This window comes from Dasypus novemcinctus, chromosome 18, assembly GCF_030445035.2.
Source record: "Dasypus novemcinctus isolate mDasNov1 chromosome 18, mDasNov1.1.hap2, whole genome shotgun sequence".
Taxonomy (NCBI): Eukaryota; Metazoa; Chordata; class Mammalia; order Cingulata; family Dasypodidae; genus Dasypus; species Dasypus novemcinctus.
The window spans coordinates 38,831,991-38,844,864 of NC_080690.1; the positions used below are offsets into that span (position 1 = coordinate 38,831,991).

The 12,874-nt window shown below is 42.3% G+C and overlaps 1 pseudogene; it reads right to left on the minus strand.

Annotated features, from left to right (window-relative positions):
• Window positions 1–1,183: 1,183 nt before the first annotated feature.
• Window positions 1,184–12,671, minus strand: LOC101426962 (protein PTHB1-like; annotated as a pseudogene).
• Between the last annotated feature and the right edge of the window lie 203 nt (window positions 12,672–12,874).

The window sequence follows — 12,874 nt, forward strand, 5'->3', positions numbered from 1 at the left end:
AAATGTGAGCAACAGCACCTATTGTAAAATTAAGTCTCCTTTGACAGGCAAAATCATTTAACACATGTTTCACAGTGTTTGCTCACTACTGATATTTTACAATTTCATTTAATGGCAGCCTGTACTGGTGATAAAAATGCACGGTACAATTGGGGAAATGGAGGCTCACCAAGATCATTGGATTTGCAAGGCTTTGCCTTGACTTGGGAACATTCCATTCTTCCCTAGGCCCTTTGAATGGACCCACTTCCTACTTACCCCTGGATGATTTATACCTTTCCTCACTTCTGAATTCACCCAGACCCCTCCCTTTTCAGTCCCCCACTTATGTTCATTCAGCCTCAGGTCCCTGGTCCCTCAAGACCCTCCCACCTCAGTTTGGGTATGTCCTTCCCCTAATGTCCCCAGCTTAGAGCAATTAGTTTGTTCTGCTTGCTCTGAACAGATCTTAGAAGTCAGTCCCAGGTACACCCACAACCACCAGGAAGCAGTGTATGTGGAGCTTAAGAGTTTGGGTTTGCATTCACCCCTGTGTGAGCTGACCTGGGATGAAATATTTAACCTCTCTGAGCCTCAGATTCCACCTATGAAAAAGGCAAATATCAATACCATCATCTCCTCTTGGGGTGGTGGGGAGTCTGTGATGAAATCATGTACTACTCACAGTTCTCTATCAGGGACTTCCGATATGTGTGTAGCATGACTGAAATGTGCCTGGCAAAACAAATGATATCTATTATTGCTTTATTTTTTAGACAATGAGATGCTTTATTAAACTTCATATACTTACAATAAAATAATTCTATAAAAAATGTGGTATCAATTATTTGGGATCTGGGTCCCTGCATTATAAAATCTGTCTCAAACTATATCATCTCATTATAGCCTTTAAATATAAGTATGCAGATGGGCAAAAGGCAGCAACATCCTTTCCAGGCAAGACAAGAAAAATTTTAACTGATTTGCCCATGTCCTCCTTGCAAAATAAAAATTCCCAATCAAATCACTATCTCTATGTAGTTTCATCTCCAGGAAGGTGAGCTCACTGGAGTACCTGCACCAGTCTCACATCTCACATCCAGATAGGGTCAGTCTGGAGAAGGACGTCTTCCTTTTGACCAGACAACCCTACCAGGACTATGCCAAGTCTCCTTGGAAGGGTGCCTTTTCAGGCGTGGGCATCTCAGCAATGAGGTGTCTGGGTTGGTAAATAAACCTGTCGTTCTATTGATCTTTCCTGTAGTTCTACTTCTCAGATCGTAAAACAAGTCACCTGGCATGAACATGGTCTGGAGGGCTGCGACATCGATGCTTAATCACAAGCATCCACCTTCGGCTAATCTATCACAGAGCAGGATGATATGTTTCTTTAGTTGGATTACTTCTTTGGTTATGTTCACTTGGCTGCTGAGGTTCAAAGCCTGCTCCTTTGAACATTTCAACATGGAGATCTTCAGTGGGTGGGAAATAGCAGCATCCACCATTCCTTCCCAGATCAATTCTTGAGTGTCCTGCTGCAGTGGCAGAAACAACACTTCTAGAACAGCAATCTGGTCAGCACTGAGCTTCTGCCACAGTCCAATCAGCAGAATCAACAAGTGAGTGGCACTTTCAGCCTGGTGAATGACTGGAACAGATTGTCTTGGTTTTCATCCCCCGCATCTGCTAGAGCTATTACCTGCTTGTAAGTTCCATCTAGCAAGGTGTCCATGTGTTGAAGTGGGGCAGGTGTTTCATCTTTGAACCTTGTTAATAGCTGTCATTGAACGGCCTGAAATTGTACAGCTTGTTCAGATAACAGTTCTTTTAATCTGTCACTGATCACCTGCAGCTCAAAATCATGATCAATTAATTCAAAATATTCTTGAAGGCATAGAATAAGTTCATTTGTTATGAGTCAAAGATCTTCAAACCATTTACTCTGAATGCAATAGCACTGAGATGTAGAAGCAAGAGGAGTAACTCTGGAGCCTCCTAGGAAGCAAAAACCCAATACATTCACCTGATCATCATCTGACTAACTGGCAAAGTCTGGAAAGAGACTGAGAAGACTGAGTGGAGATTTTTTGGTATCAATCGTTGGTTTGTGGCTTGCAGTTTTTGAAGGCTGGCTTGGTAGGCAATGAATTTCAGGGCAAGTCTGAACTTACATTGTATAATTGTAGGAATACCTGTTGGTCTGGAATATGAAACAACTGCATTTCCTTCCAATTCACATGGAATATAACTTCCTTTCAGAAAAACAGGAAGTCTACTCTTTCAGTCATCTCTGGTGCCATAAATGCAAAGGTGAACAGATCACAGGTCAAGACTAATGGTTATTGCACATAGACTGATAATTTGGCTTTTGCAAAAAGATAATACAATTATGCAGTGTTTTCTTCACTGTGACTGAAGGGTCAGTTCCCACTTCTACATCCACGGCTGAGACCCTGAACCAAAGTTAGGCAAGACCGTGGCAGAAATGGTCAAGTCATCTTCTCTTTCAGTCGTGGGCCAAATACTTGTGTTTTGCTCATATCTTTGAGAATTTTCTGAAGTTTTTTTCAATTCTATATCAAGTTCATCAGAGTTTAGCTCTCTAGATTCAACTCTTGGAGCTTGGAATAGAGAAGGGTCTGTCCCCAGGTGTGAACACTGCAAGGGACCATCATCACTCATCGGGACTATAACTCCCTTTAAATTGAGCTCTGGGATCCAGCAGCAACTGTTATTGCTTTTAAGAGAAATCTCTGTCCACCCTGCCCTGACCAATGACTTAGGGCCACTCCCCACTTGGAGATTGAATGGGAAGAGAATTAGCTCTGTGAGTGCTAAGATCGTGCCAGCACTGCTCGTTTTGTATCTCCAGGACCTAGCAATGCTCCTGGCAAGTAATGACAGTGATAACCAGAAGAAAAGGGGGCAAAATGGAGCACATATGAATTGCTAGGCCCTATGTGAAGTATTTAATCCTCACTAGGATGCTCTGGGGTAAGTACTTTCCCTGCTCTATTTTCTAGACTGACAATGTTGAGCTTCAGAAAGGGAAAGTGATGCATCCTAGGTCACACAGTTATTGGCAGCAAAGCCAGAATTCAAAAGTAAAAATGGCCTCACTGCATATCCTGGTCTTCAACAATAGGATATACCACTTCAGTAAATAGTGAGGAAGGAAAGGGAAGGAGAAGAATAGGAAGGGAGGAAGGAAAGGAAGGAGGAAGGAAATAGAGGGAGGGAGGGAGGGAAGAAGAAATCCCTCTGGAGTCCCAGTTACCATTTATTTCCTTGTTCTTTAATTTAGCTGCACGTTGGAACCATCTGCCCAGCTTTGGAAAGAAATACCGATTCCTGGTCCCACCCCCAGTGTTTCTAGTTTAGTTGGTCCAGGCTGCAGCCTGGTCATCAGGCTTGTGAAAGCTCCCAGGAGGTTCTAGCATGCAGCCGAGGTTGAGACCCTGTGCTTTCAGCACTAGCACATTCTCTCCCTGCTCGCCAAGGGGGCCAGAGAGTGCTTTTTATTAGCACAGATGAGCAGCCCCACCTAATGGCTCTGCAAGCCTGGGCTGCAGGTGCGCTGGGCTCTGACCAGGGCAAGGGTAGATGCAGGGACTGCATGGTTGATGCAGGATCTGGAGGGGTATGGAGTTCAGGAAGTGGAGTTTATTACAGTCCAGATGACAAAACCTTCTGTGCGAGTTGCATGCCTTGTGCTCCGGCTGCCAAAGGGCTTCGGTGGAGTCCCTTCTGTTGAGTGTCCTCCTCACTAAGGTGACAGGGTGCCTGTGTCTGGGATTTCCCCAGCAATGATTTTTCCAGCTTGCCCCAGGCTGGTGCTCAGATCAGGCTCCAAGGCCTGGCTCATTGGGCCGAGCAGCTTCCTGTGGGCTGGGCCTGGGTATCCCTGGAAGGTTGGGCCATCGCTGGAGCTTGGCACTAGCAAGGGAAGAAAAGCATCCACCAGTTGGCTGGGGTGCCTGAGCCACCATGGGAAATACTGGAATTCATATAGCTGCATCTCCAAAGGATAGATCATTTCCTTCAGGAAAGAAAGGGACCTTTTTTAGGTGAGGTGGTGAGAGTTCCTCAGGTTCATTGACAAACCTGGCACTGGAAGCTTGTCTGTGCAATTGCCAAACTTCGTCTGCTTCCAGGGGAATCATGCAGGCTGTCTGCTTTCAATCTCTTGGCTGCTGAAAGATGTGTCAGCACACGGAGATCTCCCCTCTGCAAAAAGAAAAACAATAACCAAACAAAAAGAGTCACCATTCACCTTACTTAACCCAGTCATCAACTCAAAACCTTCTTGACGCTCATAATAAAAGTGGCTATTTATTGTCCATTGCTAGTGTCTCACATCTTGCGCTAACTGCTTTATACAATTGGATCATCTACACACCTGTTCCCCATTATAGCTTCCATTTTTTGGATGAGTAACCTGAGGTTATATACTTATATCTTGCCCAGCACCAGAATATAAATGCTAAAGTGGGATCTGTACCCAGCTATGCTGAACTCCAAAATGTATGCAATCAATGCCCTTGCTACCCTGTCTCTATCAGGATATAAATCCTGTTCTATTTATTATTAATTTCTGACCCCTTGCACAGAATTTGATGCCTAGAAGACACACAATCATATTTGCTGAGTGAATGAATGAATGAATAAATGTAGCCCTTTGATAATTCTAATCTCAGCTCTTCATGTGCCAAATGGAAGTTGTAAGGACAAGAAAAATATGCATGTGACAAAGCTTTGAAGAGTATGGGAACATTCTACTCACATAGGTGAGTCTTGCTAATATCAATCAAAATACTCAGAAAATTAAGTCAAAATGATAAAATTTCTCATCACAGCTTTAAAAAATTTTTTTCTACTTGTTTATTTTTACTATCAACCAGACACACACACGCATACACACACACACCATGTAAAGACTTCAGATAAGAAAGTTCTTGAAAGTTTTGCAGATGACAGAGGGATGAAGTGAGAGGAGATCAATTTCAGGAAATTCTTTGGGTTCATGTAATTCAGTGCTTGTGTAAATTGTAGAATTTGGAACTGAAAAGGGATTCTCAGACTGCCTGTGAAATGGCTTGTGTTAGAGATTAGGAAATTCAGAAGAGTTCAAACACTTAGTTAAAGTCACAGGGAAAGTAAGTGGTGGAGCTGAAAGGAGAATGAGGCTTTGGCTTCCAGCCGAGCTCATGCCTCTCCCCTTGCCTGGAGCTTGGCTGAGCCCAGCCTCTCCCAGCCAAAGGGGTGGTCTGCACGTGGCACGCCTGCAGCCGGCGCTGGCACACCAACGGCGTGATTGATGGTTCCTCTGCTTTTGTCATTTATTTGCCTTGTTTTTTTCCTTCCCCCAACAGAGCCGATAAGGAAGGTTTTGCTAGAGAATCATGTATCTCCCCAATTTTTTTTTCCTTTGACCAGTGAAATGCAATTCTCATTACTCCAAGCTCTTTTCAAGGGTAGGCAGTTTTGCATTATTTAGCATCTAAATTGGACCCAGAAAGACTCAGCAGAGGCCTCGGATGTTGGGGTGCTGTACTCTTAGTCCCAAAGAAAAAGTTGTCTAGGCAGGGAGGTCATTTCCATCTGATGCAGTCTTTTGTTTGTCCCTGATGCCCACATTAGGGACCAAATATTTCCCAGTAACAGTTCATATCATCTCACTTTTCAGGCAGTGTGATGTGGAAGGACCCATGCTTTGTCCCATGCTTTGTCTCCAGGTCCATGTGTATGGGGTAGCTTCCAGAAAGTTACTGAACTTCTCTGAGCTTCCATTTCTACATCTGTAAAGGTGAGGTCAGGGCAGAGACTGGAGTGAGGCAAGTAAGGTTTCCAAGGTACAATAAGTAAAGGAACTTGTGTGTCTAGATGTCTAGACCTTGAGTGTCTAGATGTCTTGCTTGCCTCACCCTAGCTCTAGCCCTAGTTGAGATGGATTGGGTACCAACCACTAACATTTATTATTCCTTTATTATATGCCCGTCACTATCTCAAGTACTTATAGCACAAAAGCCTTCGGAGGTAGATATTATTATTCCTGTTTTGATAGTAAGGAAATGGAGGGAGAGTGTAAACCACACATCCAACATCACAGCTTGTAACTGGCAGAGCCAGTTTCTACTCAGCAGCCCAGCCGTGGTGTCTGGCTCTTAGCAGATGCTTAAATAAATATTCCAGTGGTAATTCATGCTATGGTTGTTTTCCAGGTATGTATTCAGCAGCCACACTCCTTACCTCAAGCAGCTGGAATTCTGCTCAGGACGTCAAGTGGCTTCTGACCACCTCAAACATTCTTGGAGATGACAGATACGTTTACAGTGCTGCCGAACAGAGTCATATTAAGTTATCCATCTCTGCCAAATGTATTCATTGTGAGACCTGCCCCGTAATGAATCATGATGGATTGCTTCTTTGGGCCAGAGAATAACTTAACCTCTGACTCAAGGTGGAGGTATGTTTTCCATGTAAAGGTGGTTAAAAACCTTTTTCACTCAGCAGAAACACTGGCCAAGGATGTGTGACATGCCAAAAGCTGTATTAAATCCTCAAAGTCTTTGAAAATAAATTCCTCCCAACATATTATGTATTTAGTACCTTGTCTGGGTTCCCAGGAATTATGGTTGTTATTGTACAGTCTAATTCTAAATTGGGAGCTTTATTATTCAAAGACATGTCTCTTTTTTTCCCTTCTCTTGTTTTCCCTCCTTCTTGTTCCATGTGCACTCTGTTTCAGCTTTATTTGAGGGTTCTGCACAAGGATTGCATTGCAACCCCAGGGCTTGAACTTCTTGATGGTCAATGAAGCTTAAAAAAAGAGAGAGAGAGAGAGCTTTTGCAGTCATGACTATATTCAAATGGATTCTCTTCATTTGCATGGATAAGTACAATATGTCCAAGTAAAGTTACTTTATATTAACTTCAGGGGTGGTGGGGTGCTGCTGCTGGTGGAATCAGAGAATGTGAGTGGCCACTGTCTAGTGGCTGTCCTGGCTGGAAGCTCTAAGAATGCTTATCAGGTGCTGCATCTGGGCAAAGAATCACCTTCCAGAAGCCCTTCCCCACTGATCCTTTCTCTCCCTCTACTATCCTGAATTTTTCACCGAGACCTTCAGTGACATCACTCCAGATCAGATGGATACTATCCAGAGGAAACTGAGGCCAGGCTCCTTTACAAAATAATGCTTTCCTTCCTTTCTTTCTGGGTGGCTATGGGGGGATGTGTTTGGGGACAGGAGCAACACTGAACTTGGAGCTGAACTTGTGTTTTTCTGCTCTTCCACCACTGGTTTGAAACTGTTCTATGTGCTGATAGGAGCCTTCTTTATTTTCCCTCCATCTTTGACCTGGATGCTAACTTCTAAAAGTTACCTATAAAACATGTGCAAAAATAATAAAAATCAAATCACATTTTAAAAGAAGTTTTTCAAACATTCAAGAGGAGTGTTTTGAGGCTCAGGCACTGCTGTCACATTCTGTCTCCTCTTAGGTGTGTGATCTCAGGTCCGTGATCTGGCTCCTTAGATCCTTAGTTTCCTCATCTGTGAAATGAGGCTACTTACCATATTTATCTCATAAGGTAACTGTGAATGTGTAATGAGGTAATACACTTCAAGTCCTTCACACAGGACTGGCACAGTACACCTCAATGTTTGTTAGCAATGCTGACGGGGGTGTGAGGAATGGGTATAATTGTTTTTATTTTTTTGCCATTACTATCATTTCTCACAGAGCTGGAGCCCTTCTGTGTTCTGGAGTATTCCATTTGAAGTCATGCCATTTTTTGAATAGAAGGAGACTGCTGTTATTTCTTCCACTTTTCATCAGCACCAGGAACTGGTTATTTGAACTATGGGCTCATGTGCATTTGGTCTCTAGTGCAAAGAGTGAGAGGGGAAAACTCCATGTCTGACTGCTGCTTGGGTGGCTCGACCTATTAACCATTAACAGTTTATCTTGAATCTGATTCTGATTACATCCAATTTGTTCTCGCTCCCTTCCTGCCCTGGATCTCTTCTAGAATTTACATCAGAAAATGAACAGCCAGTGTACCTTATTTGTTAGTGATGGAGTCACTGGCTGTTTTGTAATATCAGTTCACTTAGGCATGCTCCTGGTTTTACTAACTCACTGTAGCATCATACATGGGGAAAGGAAGCCTAGTCTCTGGGCATTAGTTTTCCCATCTGTAAAATAAGATGACCAACCTTCCATCATCCCCACATGATGTTAGCCTTATCAGGAAATCAAGCAATAGTTTTTGAGCTCCTAAACAGAAGGACACTTCAAAAACAGTGGGGTATATAAGAGTAGCCTCTTACATTGGGGTTAGGTGCCCAAGTCTGGTGAAAATTGTGAGTGGTCAAAATTACCGTTAGAACTCCTGCAAATGGTCTGACAAGGAAGCTCAGAAATCGAGGTGCTATGGATACAACTCTAGCAGTAATATGGATGTGTATGTATGTTTGGAATACACATACATACAAAACATAATAGAACCTATATGCAAAATGTAATTGTATGCTCTTAATAAATTATATAAAGGGAGAATATGTATTTGGATTTCCATGCTAAATGCATTCTTGATTCTTCTCACTAATAGACTGTATTTGTTTCTTTTTTCTCTGCTTTAAGATTCAGAGCTGAGTTTGAAAATATCAAATAAACTTGACTAGAAGGGGAGCTCATCCATAAGGTTGTCCCACAAAAGGAATGGAGAAGCCAGCACAGAACAAAACTCTGGTCTTATTGTATCATAAGCATGATAAGAACAAAAATGCTCTAAACTGGCTCAAAGTCATAGCCCCTCAGATGAGTGACTATCTTGTAAGTATACTTGGAGGTCCTTAACTCTACCAAGTGTACCAAGGACCAGTTACCCAGAAAGAAGAGAGATAACAGTAGCTTTCTGTGCTCCAGGTCCTATACTAAACCTTTCATGCATGCTATTTTATTTGAACTTGGTACCATAACTCTTCCCATTTCACTGATGAGGAAACTGAGGCATAGACATGTTCAATACCTTTGACTAGCCTGAGGCCATGTAGCTGGTAACTGTACAAATCTGATGCCAGAGCCCATGCTCCCAAAAGGAAATGCAAAACTAAGGCTTTCATATTGATTCCTCTCCTTCTTACTTGGATAACTGCCTAGCAAGCCATTTCACCTCTCCAAATCTCAGTTTCCCTACCAGGGAATTGAAGCCAATATCTAAATGAGAATGTTGAGCAAAGACTATGAAACAATGCCTGGGGAAGTATTGTGCAAATTCTAAAGTGGCGAATGTTTTTAGGTCAGTGTTGATTGAAAAGTGAAGATGGGGGTAGAAGATTGGAGCACAGACCTCCAGTAGTGACCCCCATGATAATTAGCCAAGGGTACCAGTGTGTGTCTCTTCTCAGAAGGACTTCCCTGCTCCCATAAGTTCTGACACTGCCCCTTCATTAAAGACTGGAAGCCCCACCCAGGAAGAGGGATGGGAGCTGCCATTGGGTCTGCAGCCCTAGAGGACAGATATATCTTTCTGATTATAGAATCCCTCTCTAGTTGGGAAAGCCTCAGATTTTCTTCTGATCTAAGATGTCTTCAAGCAGTGCCCCCATCTCCTATTCAGGAAGGACTGACTTCATATTCACTAAGGAAATGACCACTGAATTTGTTGAAAAAGAAAAAAAAAGTGGGTCCCTGCCTATTGCTTAGATACCTATTTATCCGCAATAAATTGCCTTCGTAAATCTCATTGAGCACAAGAACTATGAGAATGAGGCAGAATTGAGAATAGAGGGCAGTTTTCTCCAGGGAAGAGAGACAATATGTTATTTTTGAAGTGTCCTGAGATTGTTATTGAAACAATGCTGACACCAGAAAGCTTGTCAAAGAAGGTAAACCACTTTTCAATGTGGTAGGGGAAAAGAAAACTGGCTCAGCTCATTCAGGCCTCTCTTCTTTGTAAAGATACTTAGATTACATAAATGTTACATTAAAAATGTAGGGGATTCCCATACACCCTTCTCCCTACTCCTCCCTCACTTTCCCATATCAACAACATCCTTCATTAGTGTGGTACATTCATTTCAGTTGATGAACACATTTTGAAGTGTTGCCACTAAGCACGGATTAAAGTTTACATTGTAGTTAACATTCTCTCCCACCCAATTCTGTAGGTTATGGCAAGAAATATAGTGGCCTGTATCTGTCATTACAATGTCATTCATGACAATTCCAAGTCCTGATAATGCCCCCACATTACAACTGTTTTTCCTTCTTCCTGCCCTCAGAACCTCCATAGGTCACTACCTCCATATCAATGATATAAATTCTTCCATTGCTAGAATCACAATAAATCTACAGTAGAATACCAGTAAGTCTACTTTAGTCCATAGTTCATTCCCCAATCTTGAGGATTCTGAGATGGTGATGTCCACTCTACCTCTAATTAAGAGGAGGCTGTGATCCATTAGGGCTGATGGATGGGACTCTCTTGCTTATAGTTGTAGATTATCTCGGTTCCTTGGTATGGTAGTTGTCCATCTTCACCTCCTTGTTAGTTGTCCTGGATGAGATCCATGAACTGGAGAATAGATGTTGCAACTGCATTGAGATCCGGGGCCCAGCTGGCACATGGACAACCCAAAGATTTAAGTTTCTCAGATGTATACCTACCAACTCTAGTATTAAATATAGGTTCAGATAGGAGGACAGAAGAACCATGTGTAGGGAAATCACAGTTGAGTCCAACTCTGTCACCCTGGGAAGCATAAATTCCAAAGTAGGGCCCACTGCCATGACACCAAACTCCTGAGCTATCTGTGCTGGCTATAGTGTCTGGATGTCTCCAGAGCCCTCAAGAGCCTTGCTATTTGGGGAAGTATCTAATTTGGCAGTCAATGAGATCCTGCTGAGACATACATACGTGTAACCTCTGGAATGACCTCCTTACCCACTTTGAAGTCCCTTAGCCATATAAGCTCATTAGTTTTTACCTTTTCCCTCTTTTGGGCAAGGTCTTTTTCTAGTTGCGTTTCTAGTTGGTACTTGGTAGTAATCCCCTGATGCCAGGGAGGCTCGTCCCCAGGGGTCATGTCCCATGCTGTGGGGAAGATAATGTGTTTATATGCTGAGTTTGGCTTAAAGAGAGGTCAAAGACACATTTTGACACTTGGTAAAAGGGGAGAAAGAAGAGGGTCTGCCCATTTAGGCACATGGAATGTATGTGTGTGTAGAATGTGGAGATAGGAATGGGGGGGCTGGAAGTTGGGTGGAAGTTGTTGTGGTGTCCTTACCTGGTGGGGTTTGAGGAAATACCAGCGTATGGGGTCAAAAGCTCTGAATGAAGTCCAGGCTCCCACTTTCCAGCCACATGATTTAGACCTAATTTCTCAGTGCTTTGGCTCCTACAGCACCTTGCTGGACTGTGGGGGAACAGATCAAATTTGTGACAGCACTTTGTTGACTGTAAGGAGCTGCTTATAGGTGAAAAATAGTTTGTCATCTAGCTGATCCATGTTTATTGAGAACTTGCTCTGTGTCACATGCTGTCCTTGATCCTGGGGGTGCAGTACCTAACAAAGCCACTCAGATGTGACAATAAGCAAATAAATATATAATCTTGGGGAAGGAGTATTTGGGCAACAAAGTGACAGAATCTGATTTGAGTTTCAAAAGGATGGAACTTAAAGGAGAAAGCTGAAGAATAAACTGGTAAACTAACATCTTGTTTTATTTGAAGGGGATGTCTCAAGAAGCCCTTGCAAATATTCTGTCTCTGTCTGTGCATCATAATGCATAGGAACAACATATTGCAAAAGATTTAATATCCAAATTCCACATGAAGGATGTTTTTATAGCAGATTTCAGAAACTCTTTCATATTCAGTTTAAATAATTCCATATGTGTATAATCTATATAACTTTATGATGACATGATGTTATTTTCTAAGTTCATCTTTTATTCTTTATTTTTAAAGAAGCTTTAGGTTGCAAAAATGTTACATCAAAAATATATGGGATTTCCATATACCTCACTCCTTCCCCCTCCCATATTTACCTCCATTAACATCATCTTTCATTAGTGTGGAGCATTTGTTACAATTGATGAACACATATTGAAACACTGCTATTAATCATGGTCTAGAGTTTACATTATGGTTTACATTTTGCACTGCACAATTTTATAAGTTTTGACAAAATATATAATGGCTTGTACCCGTCATTGCACTGTAATGCAGAATAGTTCCAGTGTTCCCAAAATGACCCATGTTATACCCATTCTTCCCTCTCTCTCCCCTCAGAACCTCTGGTAACTACTGTCTTTATATCAATGTTACAGGTTCTTCCATTACTAGAATAATAATGTCTACTTTAGTCCACAGTTTCATTCCTCAGTCTGGAGGATTTGGGAATGGTGATGCCCACCCTTCATCTTAAACATTGAATTTCTAGATCCAAATGACCAGTTAATGGGAAGCTAATGATCATCCACCTACCCATCCATCCATCCATGTATTCATTAATGGGAATTTACAGAAGGCTATTAGACATCATGCTAAGCACCTTGATGACCAAGATGTGATCCTTGCTCTCAATGGCAGTTACAGCTTTCAAATCTTCCAGGGTTTTGTTGGCTTTAGAGCAGTCTGGTATTTTCTGTAATGAGGAGTGTGCTGTAATCAGGTTCTTCATGTTTCTCAGGTTTGTTAAAACTGAAGTCATACCCTGGGGAAGCTGACTCTGAGTCTAACACAGATGAAGAGTGTGCCGAGTAGAGAAAAAAGAAGTTCTGCTGTATGAGAACCACTGTATCTCAAGCCAGCAGGGCCCATGGACTGGCTTGCTGATGCTGCCTTCATTTCCTTGTGATGGAAGTCTTCTGTGTGAACACTGGC